Source organism: Ambystoma mexicanum, chromosome 9 (genome assembly GCF_040938575.1).
Source record: "Ambystoma mexicanum isolate Mex_15411 chromosome 9, UKY_AmexF1_1, whole genome shotgun sequence".
Classification (NCBI taxonomy): Eukaryota; Metazoa; Chordata; class Amphibia; order Caudata; family Ambystomatidae; genus Ambystoma; species Ambystoma mexicanum.
This window is the reverse complement of record NC_090931.1, coordinates 1,006,069,515-1,006,091,244: the sequence shown is the minus strand read 5'-3', so window position 1 is coordinate 1,006,091,244 and position 21,730 is coordinate 1,006,069,515. Positions and strand designations below refer to the sequence as shown.

General features: G+C 44.5%; 1 protein-coding gene across 2 annotated transcripts in view; it reads left to right on the top strand.

Moving 5' to 3' along the window:
* CERS6 (ceramide synthase 6) overlaps positions 1-21,730 on the top strand; it is a 1,220,327-nt gene that overhangs the window by 449,914 nt on the left and 748,683 nt on the right. The gene's annotated exons all lie outside the window — the stretch shown is intronic.

The following is a 21,730-nucleotide window of genomic DNA, read 5'->3' as shown; positions in this document are numbered from 1 at the left end:
TCAAAAGCCTCTCGTAATGAGATAGATAAAGAGAATTGTAAGATGGCCTCAAAAAGCTTCAAGAAAGCTGTTATATTAGCAAAGAAGTCGTCGCTTGATGATAGAATTAATACAGCGCCATCCCAACCTATAGAATTGTTTAGAATTCTCAAGGAATTAGAACACCTGGTCCACAATACAACAGAGACTATTAGTAGAGATGCAAAATGTTGTACATGCATTCAGGAAGCTATGCGTGGCAAATTAAATATAACAAAACTTAACCATCCATTACACCGAATGAAGAGATTACTGTCAGTACCACCCAGAAACTGTGGGGGCAAGAGGAACAGTTCAATTTTAAACCGTATCTGAGGCGGAACTGGAATTTTTAATAGAAAATCTGAAGCCAACCTCCTGCAAGGGGGATGTATGTCCTGAAATGGTCATGAAAACATGCTCCCCTTTGATGATCAGTCATCTGTGTAAATTTGTGTATACCACGATCAGCGAATGTCATGTCTCCGCGTCCATTAGGAATACCTGAATCTCGCTCCTGCTTAAAAAGCCAGGTCTATGCCCATTAAATCCCTTGAATTATTGGCCAATTTCCAACTCTCCTTTTCTGTTGAAGATCCTTGATGGAGAAGCCTTTACACAAGTTATGATGCACCTTAAGAACAAAAACAAAGAGGTGATGGCTGGAAGGTTTAGAATGAATCTTAACATTGGCATTGCTCTGGGCAACCCTCCAGACCATCGGCCTTCACCTACCAAGCCATTACAGAAGGGGAAAGACCATATGCAAATCAGGCTTGGTCCCACCCCAAAAGGGGCATTCCAGCCCAAACTGCTAGGTCACATCCCTTCTGCACGAGACCACAAGCATCCCCAAACATGTTTCGGCCTTGTTGGGCCTCATCAGTGAGGAGTAGCTTGGGTCTCTGGGCCCAGCAGGCACTGGACCCACGTCTAGGCATACCCGTCCCACTCGGGGTGACAAAGCAAAAACAAAGAGGTGATGGCTGGAGGTTTAGAATGAATCTTAACCACTGGCATTGCTCTGGGCAACCTTCCAGACCATTGTTCTTCACCTGCCAAGCAATTACAGAAGGAGAAAGACAATATGCAAATCAGGCTTGGTCCCACCCCAAAAGGGGCAGTACAGCCCGAACTGCTAGGTCACATCCCTTCTGCACGAGACCACAAGCATCCCCAAACATGTTTCGGCCTTGTTGGGCCTCATCAGTGAGGAGTAGATTGGGTCTCTAGGCCCAGCAGGCACGGGACCCACGTCTGGGCATACCCATCCCACTTTGGGTGACAAAGCAAAAACAAATAGGTGATGACTGGAAGGTTTAGAATGAATCTTAACCACTGGCATTGCTCTGGGCAACCCTCCAGACCATCGTTCTTCACCTGCCAAGCCATTACAGAAGGGGAAAGACCATATGCAAATCAGGCTTGGTCCCACCCAAAAAGGGGCAGTCCAGCCCAAACTGCTAGGTCACATCCCTTCTGCATGAAACCACACGCATCCCCAAACATGTTTCAGCCATGTTGTGCCTCATCAATGAAGAGTAGCTTGGGTCTCTAGGCCCAGCAGGCACGGGACCCGCGTCTGGGCATACCCGTCCCACTCGAGGTGACAAAGAAAAAACAAAGAGGTGATGGCTGGAAGGTTTAGAATGAATCTTAACCACTGGCATAGCTCTGGGCAACCCTCCAGACCATCTTTCTTCACCTGCCAAGCCATTACAGAAGGAGAAAGACCATATGCAAATCAGGCTTGGTCCCACCTCAAAAGGGGCAGTCCAGCCCGAACTGCTAGGTCACATCCCTTCTGCACGAGACCACAAGCATCCCCAAACATGTTTCTGCCTTGTGGGCCTCATCAGTGAGGAGTAGCTTGGATCTCTAAGCCCAGCAGGCACGGGACCCACGTCTGGGCATACCCGTCCCACTTGGCGTGACAAAGCAAAAACAAATAGGTGATGGCTGGAAGGTTTAGAATGAATCTTAACCACTGGCATTGCTCTGGGCAACCCTCCAGACCATTGTTCTTCACCTTAAGAACAACAAGATCCTGAACAAGTGGCAATCAGGTTTTAGGGAGGGCAATTGGACTGAGAATGCTCTTCTGGACCTTAAGTCCAGACTTCTCAATATCATGGATAATGGGCAGACAGCCCTCCTGATGTTGCAGGACCTCTCCGTCACCTTTGATCTGGTAGGTCACACACTAGTGCTCTCTCGGCTGAGGAAGGTGGCATGGTTTTCATGATCAGAGACTCGCTGGCTTAAATCATTTCTGACCAACCGTAGGTGCAGAGTCAGTAGGCACCTCGGCTGATGCAAACTCAACTTTGCTCACATATGCGAGGCCCCAGGGAGCCTGTTTGTCTCCCACCTTTTATAACATTTTCACTGTCCTATTTCTTGACCTTCTGGAGGAAAATAAAATCAACTTCACTAATTACGCACATGACACACAGATGGCACACAGTGTGTCATCCCTCTTTATGGCAATCACACAGAGGATCAGAAAATCATCAACCAGAGATATGGAATGATCCAACATTGGATGTGTAATAATGGGTTGGCAAAGAACACCGGAAAAAACGAATTAATGGTGGTAGGCACTATGGCAAAAACCCCTATATAGGGAAATGAGTATGCCCAATTCGGAATTGACGACTGTGACATAGATACCAAAAACAAAGTGAAGATCTTAGGGGTCTACTTTGACTGTAACCTTAATATAAAGGCTCAGGTCGGCAGCTTGGTGTCATCAGCCTCATATTACATTAAACTACTGACCCAGGCACGCCCTTTTATTTCTCTAGACCAAATCGTGAAATATTAGCAAGAACCTTAATTGGCTCTAAGATTGATTATTGCAGCAGTTTTCTTGCTGGACTAGCTAAGTCCAACATAGGTCGCCTTCAAGTGATTCAGAATAACTATTATGGATCTTAAAAGAAGGCTGAGGCGAGAAGGAGCCTACACTGGCTTCCCAAAGAGGCTAGTATTGACTTTCGCCTTCTGTTAGTATGCCTGAGAGGATCATCACTTTATACTTGAGTGAAGTTGTTGGAGACTAAACTAATACATGCAATCTTTGATCCAACAACACCAACCCACTGAGAGTCCCAGTATATATGATGACCCAGGTAAAAGAGGGAGTGTTTTTGTGGTGGCGCCCTTGGCATGGAATGCTATTCCCCCTGATATTAGGGAATACACATCTACAGCCATGTTTAAGTAAAGACTAAAGACTTTTCTGCTAAAATAGTGGAGGATTCCAGCTATATCTTCGACTCTGGTTGGATCTACATCCATGTACCTTCTGAAATGACCCTGTGCCTGTGTTGGCTGTCCTAGTTTCTATGTTTGTTTGTGTTGTGTGCCCTTAACCCTCCAGGTCAGTGGTGTGCAATATATCTGTAATAAAGTAAAGGCAGGGAATCTTTCCCTCATGACAGTCGCCCGGGACTCCGTGAACACCACTGTTGAAGCCTCTACTTATGAACACACCTTATGCTCCTTCATATAATCGTGGCACATTTGATTGATAGAGTTGGGGGTACGCGAAAGTGCGGTCTACTTCACTGCACCAGCCAGGGGACAGGGTGATACCAAGTTAATAGTTGCCATATAGTTTGTCTCTCTTCATTTATATCTGATATTGTCTAGATGGGGCAGTAGAGTGTCCTCTGCTACTGGTATTCCTTCTGGTCACACTTTCATTGGTAGGCATAACATCTGCTTGGAATAGAGTCTAGCCTTGGAGCTGATGGCATTTTCTAGGGAGTTGTCCCTCTGAGGATTCGTTAGAAGCCCAATAGGCCTGGTACCCTTCACAAACAAAATGACAGTTTCTGAATGTCCTACTGCTGCATCAGCAGCATCCAAACCATTTCAGTAAGTGTGTTGATTAAAGTATAATGTGTACATTTGTGGGATTCATTTTTTATTTTTTGTTTTATCATTGTGATCATTTAGTTTTTTTAGTTTTTGTTTTTTAATGAAGGGGAGACGTGAAAATATAAATATCAACAGCCAGCTATACACAAAACAAAATGACTACTATTAGCAGTTCACTCTACTACTCATTCAGCACTTTTGAATACCCTTTAGGTGCACCACAATACATGTCCCATTACAATCCACAACCTGTAATCCACCTTCTGTCATCCATCGCTATTCACTTGTCCCTTACTGCTGTGCAGTGCTGTCCATATCCTTCATCTTCCTATGGATCACAGTGGAGCCCAGCACCAAAGAATGTTGCTTCGAAGTGGTCCGGCATTCTGTGAGTGGGAACAACCATATCACTGAGTCTCAACGGGGACACACTGCTTATGCTGAAAGTGTAATTGTTTCCCAATGCTCTGTTAGGGACCGGTTATAACTGCCTCCTCATCCCAATTTCTGTTATAGTCTGAGATGCAGGTTGGGGTAGGGGGCCGTGATACAGGAGGTACATTTGGCTGTGGTACCCAGTGAATGGATGCCAGAGGTTTTGTCCCTCCTAAGTCAGTGGAACTTTCACATTATGGTTTTGAGCACTAGAGCTAAAACATCCTCGGCATCCATGACAAAATCCTAGGACCAAATGGGTTGATACAGACTGCTGTTGAACACTTAAAAAAACACTCCCTGGACCTGCGTGGGAACCCTTGCGAGGCTTAGTGTCTCCCGACCCTTGCTGTAATTGATGTGGCACCCCAGGCATCACTACCAGTTTATGAGTCCATTTACCACCCTCTTCTCTTTCCTGCTCCTTCCTTCTGCTCCTCTCTCATGGTCCTCATCCTCTCGATTACCACCAACACCAGCCACTTCATCAATACCACAATCAGTAGCCCACCAGCATCTGTTTTAGCCACAGTGAAACTGTAGGTGTTTCTCATCCACCAGCACATGTTATACAATCTGTTGGACATTTTAATGCCGCCTTTGTATGTAACAAGTGTTTCCAGGCGCCACAAGACAATATAGGGGTGTGGGGGGGTAGTGGGGGTGACATGGGAAACACAAAAGTAGAACAACAAAAAACGGTTATACTGGCCTTGTGGCAATCATAACGTGCATGTGCATGACAAGGTCCTAAGTACAGGGGGTGAGGGGGTAGAGCAAGAAGTGCAGGATTGGGGTGCCCCAGGGGCGGGGACGGGCAAGTGCTGGGTGGTCCAAGGCGGCAAGAGCCAAGGGATGAGGTGGAAAGGGAGGATGAGTGTGGTGGACAGAGAGGACCAGATTGGGTTAGTCCATGTAAAGGGAGCCTGAGGGCAAGTGCTGGCAAGGGATGCTGGGGGGACTAATAGTGGGTGGTCTGACCCCTGTATGACTCTGAAGGGACCAGGCCACAGTCACAGAGGGCGAGTTAGCATGGGAGGGTGAGAGGGAAGGAAAAGGAGAAAAGGAAAGTCTTGAGACGTTTCCAGAACTTAAGAAGAACCGGCTGAAGTCTGAGGGGGAAGGGAAGCTGTGGAGGAAAGGGAACTATCTCCCACTCTCTGCTTGGAGAAACGTTTGACCTGCAGAGAGTTGGAGTCAGAGGACTGAAGGACTCTGGTCAGGAGGTATTTTCGGAGGGAAAGATGGATGTAGAGAGGTCCCAGGCCCCAGACAGCCTTATAGATGATGCAATCGGTCTTCAATTTGATCCTTGCAGTCAACAGGAGTCAATGGAGATATTTTAGGGCTGTAGAGATGCAGTCCCTGGGCTTGAGGCAAAGGATACGTCTTGCAGTCCTATTCTGGATTAGTTGAAGTGAGAGAAATTGAGGAAAGAGGCAGATTGAGGAAGAGGTGGTTGTGGTAGTCCAGCCTAGAGAGAACCAGGACTTTGGAGAGGTGGAGCTTCTAGGGGAAGGTGAGGACAGGTAGAATGCAACCTGAGAAGGTGCAGATGAAAGTTGGACTTCTTGGCAGGGTCTGTGATGTGTGGAGAGGAAGAGAGTGATGAGTCAAAGATGATCCCAGGTTTTTTGCCTCACAAGTGGGTGAGGGAATGGGACCCAAGGAGTCTGGCCAGAGAGTGGGCGGAACAAGGAGCAGACGTTCAACTGAAAAGGATCTCTGTCTTACTGGCATTAGGGCAGAAATCATTGGCAGAGCGCTATGCCTGAACAGCCATCATCCAGTCAGGTATGAGGAAGTAAGGCAGAGGAAGGAGGGGAAGGCAGCTTGAAAGAGAGCTCTGTGTCCTCTGCATAACACTGGAAATGAGGGGAGAAAGTAGGGATCAGGTGGGCCAGAGGGGCCAGGTCGATGTTGAAGAGCCATTGCAATAGGATAGAGCCTAGATGGATACCACAGGTAGAAAGTGAGGCGGAGGAGAGAAAAGGACCCATTTGCACTTTGGATGGTCTGTTTGAAAGGAAGGAGGTGGGCCGCGCCAGTGCCTGTCCACTCTCAGAAGGGTCAGCAGACAGCTTTTTTAGGAGAAGGTGCCCACGAGAGTGCTTAAGGGGTTGTGGGAAGGAGCCAGTGGCAAATGAGTGGTTGTAGAGGTCAGCCAAGGCTGGGGCGAAAGAGGCGATGTTGTCCTTGGTGGTTCTGGAGGAGCGGGGAGCACCTGTTTAGTAGAAAGTTTCATAGAGTGGACAACTCTAGATATCTCATCTGGTGTAATGGGAGAGAAGGAGGGGAGTATGGGGAAGGAGAGGGTGTCCAAAGGAGGCAGGAGAAGGGGGATTGCGGGAGCAGATGACAGAGAGGTCAGGATATCCAGAGTTTTTGAGGAGAAGTGGGCGGCCACTGCAGAGCATAGAGACTGTGAGGGAGGTGGAGAGGAGGAGACTGCGGTAGGATTGTCAAGTTCCTTACAGATTTTAAAGAGTTCAGCTATGTTATTGGTGGCTCTAGAGATGCAGCTTGGACATAAGCACTCTTATTGGAGCAGATGGTGAGACAATATTGCCTTTGGCGTAGGCAGCAGGTCAGTTTGTGAGAGGATGAGCTGGCATCTTCCGCTCTGCAGCTTTGCACTTGCGTTTCAAGGCTGCCAAGTCAAAGTCATACCAAGGGTTCCATTTGGAGGCAGGCTTCATGCTGATCCGCATGATGGGGGCAAGGATGTCCAGGGTGTTAGAGATAGAGAGATGGAGGTTAGCTAGAACAGAGTCAGAAGGAGAGTCAAATGAAGGTGACGGAGGATGGATGAAGGAAAAGGGAAATGCAGCGACTGACACATGTTTCATCGGTCGAATGATGGAGGAGACTGGTGGGAGTCATCATCAGGGAACAGGGGATGTCAAGGTGAGAGGAGAGGAGAGAGCGGTCAGACCAGGAGAGATGGGTAGTAAGAGGGTTGGAGAGAGGGATGTCTGTTGAGATAAGAGCATCCAAGGTGAGTCCGGCAGAGTAGGTTGGGCCAGAGGAAAGGATAGTGAGCGAAGTAAAGTCGCAGAGGTCATGAAAGAGAGCAGTAGCCACATCAGTCAAGATGGATGATAAAGTCCCCAAGGCAGATACATTTGGGGGAGAAAGAAAGAAGAGAGGAGAACAGGTAAGCCCATTCTGAGAGGAAGAGGAAGTTCGATGCAGGGACCTGTAGATGGCAGCGAGAGTAAGAGAGAAGGTAGGCGAGACAGAAAGCCTGCAGACAAGGCTTTCAAAGGATGAGTAGGACTCAGTGGAGATGATGGAGGCAGGACCCCACTCAGGGAAGATCAGAGCCACTCCACCACTAGGCCGGGAGGGTCTGGGATTGGACAGGATCTTGTAGCCCTCAGGGAGAAAAGTGGCAAAAGTAGTGACAGAGCTGGACTTGAACCATGTCTCAGAGAGAGTAAGACTGTCAAGGTCAAGGTCTTCAAGAAGGTGACAAATGTCAGAGGTGTGTTTGATAGCAGAGCGAGAATTGAGGGTAGCTAAGTCAAGCTGGTTGCCCCTTTAAAAGATTTGTGTTGGGGCACAGGGGTGTGGTGCCAGCACTGGGGAGATCTAAGGGGGATGAGGGATGCAGGGGTGGCAGTAGAGGGGGGAGTTGAAGATGGATGGAAGATGCCTGTCAAGAAGGAGAAGGTTGAGCTGAGAGCCCTGTGCCATGATAGTGCCATTGTGATAGACATTAATGGTGCATTTGGAAGATGCAAAGTGAGCCAAGAGCACTTCCCATCCCATCTGGTACCACCAGTAATGGGTGAGGAGGAGAAAGGTGAGAGGACAGAAACCATATGGGGAGTCCATAAGTCAGAAGAATGAACAGCAAAGAGAATGTCAGTGATAGTCTGACTGAAGGAAGCATTGATGTTGCTGTTTGCGATGGGCAGACCAAGGTTGGAACTCAGGAGTGTCTTTTTAAGTTTCTTCCTTCTAGACCTTGTGAGAAAGGGAGGATAGGTGATGGAGAAGCAATTAGAATAGATAGGAAGATCAGAGATCATCATGGGGCAGAGACAAAAAAGGGGGTGGGTCAGAGGATAGCAGCGTAGAGGGTCAGAAGAACAATGCAACAATGCAATATCAATAGGCGGTCAAGTGAACAAAAACAATGAGCAACACTGGAAATGCCCAGGTTTACAGATAATGAACAAATTGGAAAGCACAACTAAATTCAAATTTTTCCAGAAAGCACTAAAAAGCAGTACAAAATGGCAGATGCCCAGTTGGAAGCACGCCTACGTGCACATTTTGCCAGACCTAAGTTTGAATTGTGCCAGAAAGAACTAAAAAGCAGTACAAAAAGTGGATGCACAGAATTTGCCAGAAAGCACTAAAAAGCAGTTCAAAATGGTGGATGCACAGTTGGAAGCACACCAGAGAATAGAAAAGAGTTTTAAATTATCTTCTTAGTTTTTTTAAGCAAGGGATTAAAAAAGCACTAGAGAGCAATCAATATGAAGCACAACACAATGCATAGTTCAATTGGTGCAGAGATTAGAGGTTATAGATGAGGCAGGTAGAAAAAGGAGCAGGGAACAATTAGAGCAGTCAGAGTGTCCGAGGAAAGTGGGTGGACTAGACCAATGCGATCCATATTGCTTACCAAAGCAATTGAAGTCAAGATTTTTTTCTTGGTCAGAAGGTGCAGTGGAGCAAGTCAGTGTGAATCTTTTGGGAGCATTGGCGAGAGGCAAAGGGACAGGAGTAGCGGCAGGGAGAGGTGTTCTCTCCCGCTGCGGACAGTGCCAGCCAGTGCCTTTGATTGCAGCGGTAGATATATTTGAAAAGCGAAGACACTGCTGTATAAAATATACCCCAACTGGGAAAATCAAATAAGTGTAGTGCAATCCCACGGGTAAGAGTTGGTAAAAGCTGGAAGAATTGAGAAGAGAGAAGGAAGGGGCCTATTGAGGGCCTTTGTTGGGGTGCCAGCTCAGCCTGCCGACTCTCCGGATTGGCTTAGATGCAGCCTTCAGCCAATCAATGCAGAGAACAGGGACAAGGCCGGCAGTGCCTCTGATTGCGGCTGCAGCCATATTTGAAAAGCAAAGACATTGCTGTATAAAGTATACCTCGACTGGGCAAATCAAATAAATGCAGTGCAATCCCAGAGCTAAAACATGATAAATCCTGAAGGTGGCATTTTGGGGCACAAAAGATGCTGCTAGTTGGAAAAATAAACAGCAAGATTTTTGCAACATAGTGGAGCGCTTCAAGCCCTGGGGGGGGCCTGCCTAGTAGGATTCTGTCTGCATCCCTGGTCATCGCCCTGGTGGGACTTCTTAAGGGCAGCCTGCTTCTGCATCACGATGAAGGGAGAAGTGAGTTGAAGAGCAGAGGAAGGGGCCTAGTGAGGGCCCTTGTCAGGATGGCGGCTCAGCCTGCGGCACCCCGGATTGTCATAGATGCAACCTTCAGCCATTCAATATGGAGAACAGGGACAAAGCCGGCACTCCAGTGCCTTTAATAGCAGCGGCGGGCAGATTTGTAAAGTGAAGACACTGCTGTATAAAATATACCCCGATTGGCCGAATCAAATAAACTCAGTGCGATCCCACTTCTAAAAGCTGCCCCCAAGGTGGAATTTTGGGCCACACAGCACAAATGATGCTGCTACAGCAAGGTGTCGGAATAAAGTGGAGCGCATCAAGCCCTGGGGGGCTACCTAGTAGAATTATGTCTGCATCCATGGTGTCGCCCTGGTGGTATTTCATGTGGGCAGCCTCCTTCTGCGTCGCGGTGAAGGGAGAAGTCACAACTTTTCCTCCTCTATTCAGATTCAAGTTAGGACAACTGAACCACTTCCACATGCGGCCACCTTAAGATTGCTAAACATACTGATCTACATCACTAAACTCTTTTTGTCCCACCCTGATATTTTATCCACAAATTAAAATAGAGCAGAAATGTGCATGCAAGGAAAAGTTTCAAAAATAAGAATACAGTGTTGAACACGGGCAAAAGGAAACATGTCTAAATAAATAAAACTCCACTTAAGAAAAAAGAGCACTGTTTTTGATAAAAGGACACAAATACATCGGTAGAAGTGCCCCCAAAACACAACCACTGATTTTCCAGGAAAGAAATTAAGCTTTACTCGAAATGTCACAATAAGGAGCCAAATATGTTCACCGATAGATATGGCTGTTTATTTTTATTATGTATGCATTTTCGAATTTAGTGCATTATTACAAGTAATTGCTGGGTTCAAGCAAGCCCACTCAGAGCATACCTATCAGTTACAATATATCTCGTAATAAAATGACTTTGTACACTGTGAGGGGTCAGTAACGGGAGACGGAAAACTGTTTGATGATTTTATATGATATGATGTGATATGATATGGCATTTATAACGCGCCTCTACGAAGGGGTTTCAAGGCACGACCAGGCAAGTGAGGGGGAACAGAGGGAAGACAGAGACAACTATCTTACTAGGCCAGGTGACATTGAGATCGTGCAAGTGCAGGGGAGGCGGAGGGGGAAAAGTATGGAGGAAAGGGGTGGGGAAAGTGCAGTACATAGGATAACGGTAAAAATAAATAAAACAATAAATAAAAAGTGCGGCCAGCTGGTGGAAAGTGCAAGGATAAGTGCAGACCTCAGGTGTCAAGTGCTGGTAGGGGGATACAGAAACATCCCCGAGTGCAAGGGTTGCCAGGGGGCAGTTCAGGTTTGCAAATGGCTGGGAGGGGATATGGGCCCGAGATCAGAGGGTAGCCAGGTAACCAGTGCAGTTTCAGCCAGGCGATCTGCAGGGGAGAGGAGGAGAGAAAGGGAAGCAAAGATGAAGTTCTTGGGATGCTTCCAGAACCAGAGATGGTTCTCCTCAAGTTTCAGAGAGGCAGGGAGACTGTTCCAGAGGGAGGCCCCAGCTGAAGAAAAAGATCTACTACCAACTCATTGCTTGGAGAAGCGACTGACCCTGAGGGAGTTGGAGGCGGATGAGCGAAGAGCTCGAGAAGGAAGATATTTAGGAAGAGAGAGTGGACGGTATTGAGGCCCCAGGCCCTAGAAGTCTTTATGGACAATGCAGAGGGTTTTGAACTTAATCCTCACTGCCACTGGGAGTTAGTGCAGAGATTTACTTCAGTCCTGGCGAGATACAATCCCTGGGCTTGAGGCCAAAGAGAAGTCTCGCAGTCCTGTTTTGGATAAGTTGCAGAGTGCAGAGAGTAGAGGCAGGCAGATTTAGAAAGAGGCTTTTGCAGTAGTCCAGCCTAGAGAGAACCAGAGCTCTGGAGACAGTGAGCTCTGGGGAAAGGAGAGGAAAGGAAGAATGAAAGGAAGAATGTTTTGATGATTTATCAAAACATGCCATTTTATTCTGGAAATATGATAAAAAATGCCTCTCTATCAACAAATACACTAAGAAAATATATGGCACTACAACATAACATGAACAACAGTCACAGTTTATGAATAACCTTCTACTGTCCTGGGTAATTTCCCTTCCCCAGGATGCAGGGTCAATTCTGACAATGTTCAACCAAAGAAGAAATGTCTCAAATCTGTCATTGATGTTTCAAGTCAATGTAAGAGTGTGTTAACCAAAGTTCCAATGATAGTAAATATTTTCTCCTCTGTGAAATATCCACTTTCCACTTCCACCAAATAGTATCAATGGTAATTCCAGCCACCATGCTTTGTCACCTCTTCAAGAAGACCTGTCACAGTTCAAAAGAAATGCAATATCCACAACTGTCAGTGATACACAGCTTTTGGTTAATAGTTAGTATTTTCTTAGTTACAGTTTTATAGTTCACAGTCATATAGTTGGCAGCTTGGTTTCTCAGTGCTGCTGCTTCCAATTCAACAATTTCACTTCTGCTTGATTCACTTTGAGAACAGTCACCTTTGTCTCACAGTACTCCACATTTGTTTAGACTACTACAATGTTGTATCTACTGACAACCGGATATACCACCACAGCTCCAGTACTTTGGACTACTACTACAACATCAATGGTTTGTAATTCTAGATAGGCTTTGACAAGATACAAAGTACTTCAACACCTTCAAGTAGGTAAGTCACTATTCCTCTAAATATCTCTCTTCAAAAGGGGTAGCCTCTTTGCATCTCTTGTCTGTCTGACTCAATAACAAGCTGGGTTTGACTTTAAGACTCATTTCTCTCTGGCTTCCACAGTCTTAGGCTCTACAAGTTGTGTCAACTTCAAAATAGTATTTATAACACAGCCACTCTGCTCACCTCTTGGCTTTGGCAATGCGTGCACCACTCCCTGGTATAAAGAAATACTTGTTTCACCTTTAGTTTCAATACCAATGGTCTTGTTCTTGGCTTTAGGCAATGCTTGTGTTGTTATTGGCTTAGGCAATGCTTGTGTTATTGACTCACAGTAAGTAATATACATGTGACTGCTTTAGCATTATTATGTTCTCACTTGAAGAATGTTAACTTACACTTAAGAACTAATTTTAGTTATATGTGACTGCTGCTTCACTTGATTTTCAAGACTTAAGTATTTGAACAATGGACTTCCACTTGAAAGATGTTTCTGGTCACACAGGGCAACTATTTTGTTTGTATTTTTTTGTCTTAAATGTTCCGACAAGGGGTTTACTAACTTGTCACCCATACGCGAGTGATTGGGGCAAGTATTCACAACACACGCGAGTGTTACATTCTCCTTCTCCAACTTTGTCTGTTCATCAGTGGTTACTTGCGTTAGCATTCAACAGCACGCAAACACTTCAAACTACTGTTGCCTGCATACACTTGTGCAAGGGATCAGAACACTCAGTACAACTCACTGACTTCTGCTTTTCTTTCCCATTCCGCCTGCAGGTTTCCTATTGCTTCGGGCGTCATTCCGACCCACAGTTTTCTTCTGTTCAGGCCTCCACAAACCTGACACACCATCAGGGAGCTTTTATGACTCCAGGGACATGTGGCCGCATTACAACCCTCAGTTACAATCCCCAGCATATTTATGCTTGCTCAATCTCTACAATCAGGTGCATATGAGGGAAAACAGTCTTCCTGAACGTCTTCCGCTGCACCACCTCTGCACTTCATAGTTTGGGAGAACAAGGCCCTCTCAGGACAGGCAGTGGAATCTGCTAGTTACAAGTCCTGGCATCTCTTCCGTTCACCCACTTCTGCATGGACTGACAACAGTGTGCTGTCTCCTTTCTGCTACTTGAACTGCTGTACTGACACCAGCTACAGCTTATCTGCTTCTTTGACCACAGCCACAGCTACACCTCCAACTCCAACTCTGACCAAATGGTTGCACCTGCTGGGGCGTTTTAAGGCTCTCAGCTTTATTCAGGTGTGGGTATTAGGCTTAATTGCCTGACCCTTGCTACTTCATTGCTCTGCAACGCCCTTCTTCATCCCAGTACTTCTGGGATTACGTGAATCCCAAATAACAGAATTTGTTCTTAATTCTAAATGTAGACTAATTTTTCTTACCTGCATTTAAAATGTAATCATCATGTTTTGACTGAGAAGAGAAAGGCAGTTTGCTCACAACTTTATTTTCACGTTTCCCTTCCATAGACCTCTGGGAAAAAGGCGATTCTTTACTTTAGAGAGTTTAGCTGGCTTTTCTTTCCCTTTTATATTCACGGATGTCACATCAACTTCACACCCAGTAACTGAATTATTATGGGGTTCAGATAAATGATAACAACAATAGGCCATTGGATGTTTTGGCCCTTCCCCAAAGTTCTTCCTTTTCAGGAACAAATACTGTTTCTCATCCCGTGGGATTGCCTCACCACCCTGGGCCCTGTCTCCTCCTAGGTGATCCTCCCGCAGTACACTCCCCCCAAGGTTCCGGATAAGGAACCATCTGCCTTTCCCTGGCCATCTAGGAGGAGACTTTAGGATGGGGTTTAGTTAGGGATCCGTAGGATTCATCACAGTACCCATAGCAGATCATTGCCATTTTGTATTATGCAGAGATGGCAGATTTCCAGTGTACTGTAAATATGTTACATTATACAAACTTTGCACATAATTTCCAGTTTCTGCTATGTGTGTTATTATGGCTTGATATCATTGTATTCACTTAACACATCATTGCCTGGTCGTAACTGCACCCTAATTCTATGAGAGTGAATAAACACTCTCCTACTCACAGCACGTGTAGCTGTGATATAGTGAATGGCAGTCATACAAAAACACTGTACATTGTTCATATTTTCATTTTATTTTGTAAGATATTATTCTTTTACTTTTTAATCAGTTTAGTTGGAGCAGTTTTTTTTGTAACGGTGCAGCTTTAACTTTCTGCCCATAGCATGCCTTTATTTGTTTATTTAATTTATTGTTGTTTTTGAAGCAAGCATCTTTACAACACATACAAAGACAAGGGGCTTCATTACGACTCTGGCACTAATGGGTTAACGGCGCCGTAAAAGGCTGCGCCGCCGTTAACCCATTAGCGCCTGATAACGATGTCCCTTTGCGGGACCCGACCTTAACGGCTGGTCTACACCAGCCGTTAAAGTAGGGACCCGAAAAGGGACCTTGGTGCTAAGTACGGTACCACAATTTCCGGTACCGTACTTAGCGCCTTCCCCATTCCCATTGAGCCCTATGGGGCAAAAATGGGAATGGGGAAGGGCCATGGAGGAAGGGGGAATTACCGCCCCGCCAACCTTGTAATGGGGTGGTACTTCCCCCTTTCTCCATGGCAGAGTCGGTAAGTTACCGGCATGGACCATGGTGCTATTAGCACCATGGTTTTCCGCCTGGGTCGTAATGAGGCCCAAGATTTACAATTGCAAAAACATTTAAAAAGCAAATAACACATACAACATAATGTTTTACAATTATTTAAAAAAGACCTTCCTATGCAAAACAAAACCGTATAACTAAAGTGTTACATAAATTCTCAATGATATTATGTACATTTGCTTCAACCATCTCAATCCAGTCATTTTCTGAAAGCTGTAAACCAATAATTCAATTACCTTCGATAGACTAGTAGTTCAGCATTAAAATACATGACCCACAGTAGTTCTCATTCAAAGACCATGCTGATTACTATTACATGCTCCTGACAGAATGTCTACAGAAGTGCGGTTCACCACTCTTTTTATAGGAGTTTTATCATCAGTTTTATGTTAGAGCATCTTTCACAGTCACCCCTGCAATAGCACACCAATTTTACTTCTCACTTCGCTTATCCTTAGGCTATTACAATTAAGCTAATGCTCCCAGGTGAGAATGACGCATGATAGGATAATTACACTGGGGGATCAATTATGGTGTTACTACAGCTTTCGCATGATCCAAGATTATTTTGTAATACTTTCAAGAAATGAAACAAAGTCAGTATCAGAGATTTCCTATACCACAACATACATTGTGACCATAGCGTTTCAAGGGAAGCATCATTGTCCAATTTCGCATAAAGTCCTAGATAATCATGCCGATCGTGTTTAAAGAACCCACAGTGTAGAAGTAGGTGTTTCAATGTAGCAATTGCAGTGTCAATTTTGCAAAGTCTACACCTGTCATCGTATGGTGTCCCATTGATGTTTTTCCAGTATTTCATGCGTACTTTAGTTGGAAATAGGTTGAATTTAAAATGCATGTAAATTGTTCTTACTTTGTTGCAAGGAACCTGCTTGATGTATTGTAGGTAAGGCTTTTGATTATGATGAAAATGTGCATATTCCCCATACGATTTGTCCCAATCAGATCAGATGTAATTGCCCAACCATGTTGATACAATGGGCCTCATTTCGAGTATGGAGGTAACCATGCCGCTTTTAGCGGCATGGCTACCCCCATACTGGGTACTGGTTCTGGGTTCCTGGAATGGGGTAATACCAGGCCATTCTGACCTTGGATGGCCCTGTATTTCCCCATTCCAGGAACCCAGACCCGGTATATCCCCATTCCCATTTGAGCCCCCATAGGGCTCAATGGGAATGGGGAGGATGCTAACAACGGTCCCGTTAATGATGGGCCCGTTGTTAGCATCCTGATCTGCTAGCGGGTTCCGCTAAGGACGCCTGGTTTTACAAGACATCCTTAGCGGCATCCACGAACAGCCTCGTAATAGGGCAGTAGAGAGATAACCAGGCCGGAAGCTCTACCAGCACCGTTATCCCTCTCCCGCGTTCCTCGTAATGAGGCCCAATTTCTTTTTTACAATCTGTGGGCAAGTTAACATGTCCTCAGAGTGCATCGCAATCGTTTCCAAGCTTTGTTTTAGTAGATTACAAAATAGAAATAATGATTTTTGTTTGCCATTCGCTATTATGGCTGCCAAATCCTCATGTAAGGAGTTCCGAGCTGGTTGTAGCATTTTTGCCAAATTTGACAATCTTCGCCATAGAAGCCTTGATGCTAATGATGTAAGCCTAGTTCATGAATGATAATAGGATCAGGAAGTGAGATAGTTAGATGTAGGACCTTCTTCCAAATCATACCTTGGATAGTATTCAGAACAGACCCAATAGATAATGTACACAAGTCTAGGCCATATAAGATGATTGCTTCCACCTTTAGCAGGTAGAACTCGATAAGAGGAGTTAAGGAAACCTGCAGACCTTGTGATATATGATCTTCATCTGCGCTATCAAAGGGAGTAATCGCTGATTGCCATTTCGCTATAGAATGGGTATTGGTCAGATTATAACCTAAGTAGATCATGCCCAGTGAACGCGGGATAACAATCTCATTAATTTGCCATTTGTAAGATATTGGGCCTCATTATGAGATGTGCGGAATGGGTTTAACGGCGCCGGTAATGGTGCCGGTGCCGTTAAACCCATTCCGCACTATTACGAGGTTCCCTCGTGGGACCCGCTGTGGACGTCTGGTTTATCCAGACGTCCATAGCGGGTTCCTCGAGAGAACCAGGGAGCTAACAATGGCCCATTATGAGTGGGCCCGTTGTTAGCTCCCTCCCCATTCCCATTGAGCCCTGTGGGGGCTCAAATGGGAATGGGGAAGGACAGGGCCCGGGTTCCCTGAAGGAGGAATTACCGGGCCCTCCAATCTCGGAATGGCCCGGTAATTCCCCATTCAGGGAACCCGGACACGATTTTGGAGGCAGCCATGGCGCTAATAGCGCCATGGCTACCTCCAAAGTCGTAATGAGGCCCATTATCTTTCTGCTTTTTTTGGTGAATACAAGAATGTTCGATTTTGCCGGATTTGTCGTGAGATTGTGTTAATCACAAAAGACAGAAAAGTGATACCATTTTTTTTGTAGGCCTAAAGGAGTCCAGTCAAACAGGATCACGTCATCGGCGAAAGCAAGCCAATTAATTTGTTTGACCGGAAAAGAGTCAGCATGTACCCACAGATTGTCAATATCGGCGAGGTACAGGTTAAATAATATGGCCGCTAAATTGCACCCCTGTTTTACACCTATATACGTGGATATCAGGTCAGTTAAGATCCCGGATTGATCGATTCTCACCCTATAGTTTGTGTTATTGTGTAATAATGCAATCATGGCAATAATATGGGCTGGAATCTGAAATTATTGCATTTTTTCCCATAAATTCCCCTAATGACACTATAAAATGCTGAAGAAAGATCTAATAGTGCCATACAAATGGGACCATTATCTGCCTGATAGGAGGACAACAACATGTGAGCTAGAATTGTGGCGTTCAATTGAGTACCCATTTCTTTTCTGAACCCTTTTTGGAAGCGTGAAAGAATTTGGTGAGTGGAGATAAAATTATTCAGCTCCCTAAGAATTAAAGAAACAAAGACTTTTGCGGCTACGTCCAGCAACTCAATGGGTCTGAAATTACCCAGATCATCTATAGATCCCTTTTTATGCAGAGGAATAACTATGGGGGTTGACCAAGAATCCGGCATCCTTTTTGTTTGAAAGATGTAGTTGCATCATCGCTTCAGAAAGGCGCCCAAAATGTTGGGTCGTCCTTTAAAATGTAAGGAGGAATGGCGTCAGGACCTGCCACCTTCGACGATTTCAAATTCTTGATGACCACCTCAATCTCGTCCACGCCCCATGGACACAGAACTGGGAAAAATACCACTAGAGTTTGTGACTCACTGTTGAAGAATTTCTGCGGAAGAGAGTACTTATTTTGATAAAACTCTACCCAGGTCTGCTCACTCACAGCCGAGCGCATTGCAACCAGTGCTTTCGCTAGAGGATCTCTTAAAATAGGCCAAATTTTGCAAGTACTTTTACTCATTAAGAGACTGATCATTTTTTGATTATTTTTTACATGATTATCCAATTTGAGAATTTTGAGATCATTTTTGTATTTTGCTAAAATGGATTTTTTTGCAATTTTATAATCCGTCAAATTAATTGTGGTTTTTAACAAAGCACGGATTGCAACATTTTTTTGTCTTTTACTCCTGGCAATAACAAAATTAAATAACCCAGGTGAATCATCAGTATGTGAGTGAGATTTCATGGCTACAAGGTGATTCAAGTGCTAGCGTATCATCTGTTCGTTCTGAAGGTCAAGAAACCTGCATTCTGTGGCAGACATTTTCGTAACATTAATGGTTCACACATCACGTTTAACCAGAAAGGCCAGTTGCCTACACAGCACTGGATTCCATCTAATTGATAAAACATGCCTGTCAATTTCAGGTATTACTAGTTTTTTTTTTAGTTTATACATCGGGAAGGGGATATCAATGGAACACTGTAACATACAATGATCGCTAAGTCTGAGGTCCATGATTGCACACGTAGATGCTATACCAGCCAAGCTGCTCGACATGGCAATATAATCTATTGAGGAACAGTTCGCTCCCCGATACCAGGTAGAGGGAGAGTCGTTAAAATTAAAGGGGATAATTTGTATATCCCACGCTTCAGGAAACTTCTCCCAAAGTTGTCCTCTCTCGTGAGAGGCAATGGCATATTGGTGACTTCAATTAAAGTCCCCCCTATTATTATTTGAACATTCGAGGACTCAACAACAACATCCATCAACAAAGTGTTCAATTTGTCAATTATTCCATCTAAGTGCATTGAGCTTGGGTTCCAGTACAGAGATACAACCAACAGAGGGCCATGTGATATACTACAAGGGGACACTTCAATTGCCAGCATCTCAGAATAAGAATGGACCAGCTGTACTTTCATACAATACGCATTTTTTTACAAAATTGCAAGACCGCCAAGCAGTTGCCCAAGCAGTCCCCTTTCGGATTATTAAAAAATGCAGAGTAGCCTTCTAAATGAATGTCTCTTGTTGCCATGGTTTCTTGTACTAAAATTAGTGCAGGATATTTAATACGCAGCAACCTACAAAACCACGTGAGAAGATTATTAAAACCACAGCAATTCCATGAATTTAATACAAAAATATTATTTTATGATTTTTCCTTCTGGGGAATGTCATTGGCTATGGATCTCATCAATGGTTCCAACCAAGCAAGGCCATTTAGTATCTGTGCAACAGATTCAGATTGTGCTCTTATCTTTTCATTCATCGTGGCCAGTTGGTGGTCCATTGATGTGACATTACTCTTTTGGGTTGCCACAGGCGGATGGAAGTCAATAAAACTTGTAGCCTCCTCCATTGAGTAAAAACCAGCTAGTTTATAACCTAATAGCTCAAGATGTTTTTGGTAATTCCAAATTAAAGAGGCAATTATTGGAGTTTGAAACCTGAAAATCATTTGATGATTAATTGAATGAGGCAATCTAATCTAGTCTACATCGTCTGAAGGGCAAGTATTTGATGAAACACTTTCATCAAGGCAGCTCGATTTAATTTTGGTTTATCTATCTTCGCTGTGTCTGTCCACCACCCCATCACCAATTTCATCTCAGGTGAAATGTCCTGAGCTGTTGTAACAAGGGCCAGATGAGAAGTGGAATCCACAGCCATATCATTTGTTGACAATTTGAGTTTCAAATGCTCTGTACAGGAAGTGATCTGTATTGAATTAGCCAACGGCTCGGGCAATACAATTACCTCTATGTCTCCTTTGGGATCAGTAGGTACAGACTTGGGTTTGTTACACAAGCTCGATATTACTAGACCCAGGGACGCCTACTGCACCTCCTTGAGTAGCTAAGCTATCAATGCTATTTGAGAGGATTGGTGTTTGAGAGGACATAGAGGTGATTTTGTTGTCTATTTTTTCAAAAAATCTTTGTAGCTGTGTTTGAATTAGAAATGGAGACCATTTTAGAGGTGCACCTTTTTCTGTATCTTGTGCACCTTCTGACATATCTTGCGTTTTAGCATGTGCTTGATCATGTGACATTGAACTAACATCACCATTTTGTGGTACCTTCTTTACGTCCATGTGTGATTGACTTTCCATATTCAGTTCGTTCATGTCAATGACCATGTTGTCTGCGAAATTTGAGCCAGGTTTTTGATACCAGTGTTATGACCTCTAATTTTGCCGTTAGTTAGGTTCTTTGACTTAGTTTTCATCATGTTGGCACTAGAGGTATTTGAATTTTGGGCATTTGCCTGTGCCTTTTGCCTGCCGTCAGAGACGTCTTTATAGGAGGGCAACAGGGGCACTTGCCCCGGGCCCCCACCTTGGAGGGGGCCCCAAGAAGTAGTCTTATTTTTAAAAAAAGTCAGTTTCCCACAGTCGACAAAATTAAGTATCACACATCAGGATTTTCTATGGTGTGTTGCTAAGGCTAAACCTATTTTCTGTCTGTTATTGACAAGTACATTTTGTTCATATCTTTTCATCCTGTAATGCTATGTTCACTGTGGTATACATAGTTTGCATGGCACAACACCTGTAGCATTCTCACCTTCCTGTGTGTATTATATTGATCATGTGCAATGATACATTTGAGTGTCCCAATAGTTCAGAGTATAGCTCAGTGTGTTAAGCACTCATTGCAGAGATATGCGTTCACATGCAAGATTACAATACCAAATTCCAGCAAGGCCAACACAGCATTTCCAATGTATGAAGTGGTTAAGCCTGCATGTACATGTACTTTGTTCTATAGCACCCCAGGTGTTCTCATCACCAATGTATCTGCACTAGATAGTAGTTGCTATAGTAACTAACATAGCATCAGTATGGTGATGGTCTAGAAATTGGTTTGTTTAGATGGGGAGTTGTAAAACCTAGGCAGGCACCTACAATGATGACAATAAAGTGTTAGAGGTGTTTAAGTATTCCAGACTGTGGAAACAAAGCATTCATGCTTGGATCCTGGCTTTGCCAGCAGACGGTACAGTGATCCTGGACAAATCTTATATTACTGACAGTACTGTACTGCCTTCTATGAGGAGTTCTAGACAGAAGAGAGCAGAGCAGATATTGCATGCTTCTTACCAGTATATTTTAAGGTTTGCTTATGTGACAGAAAAACAGTTGTAGGCATATTTTAAATACATGCACAAGCACGTGTTTGGGGTGTATTTAAA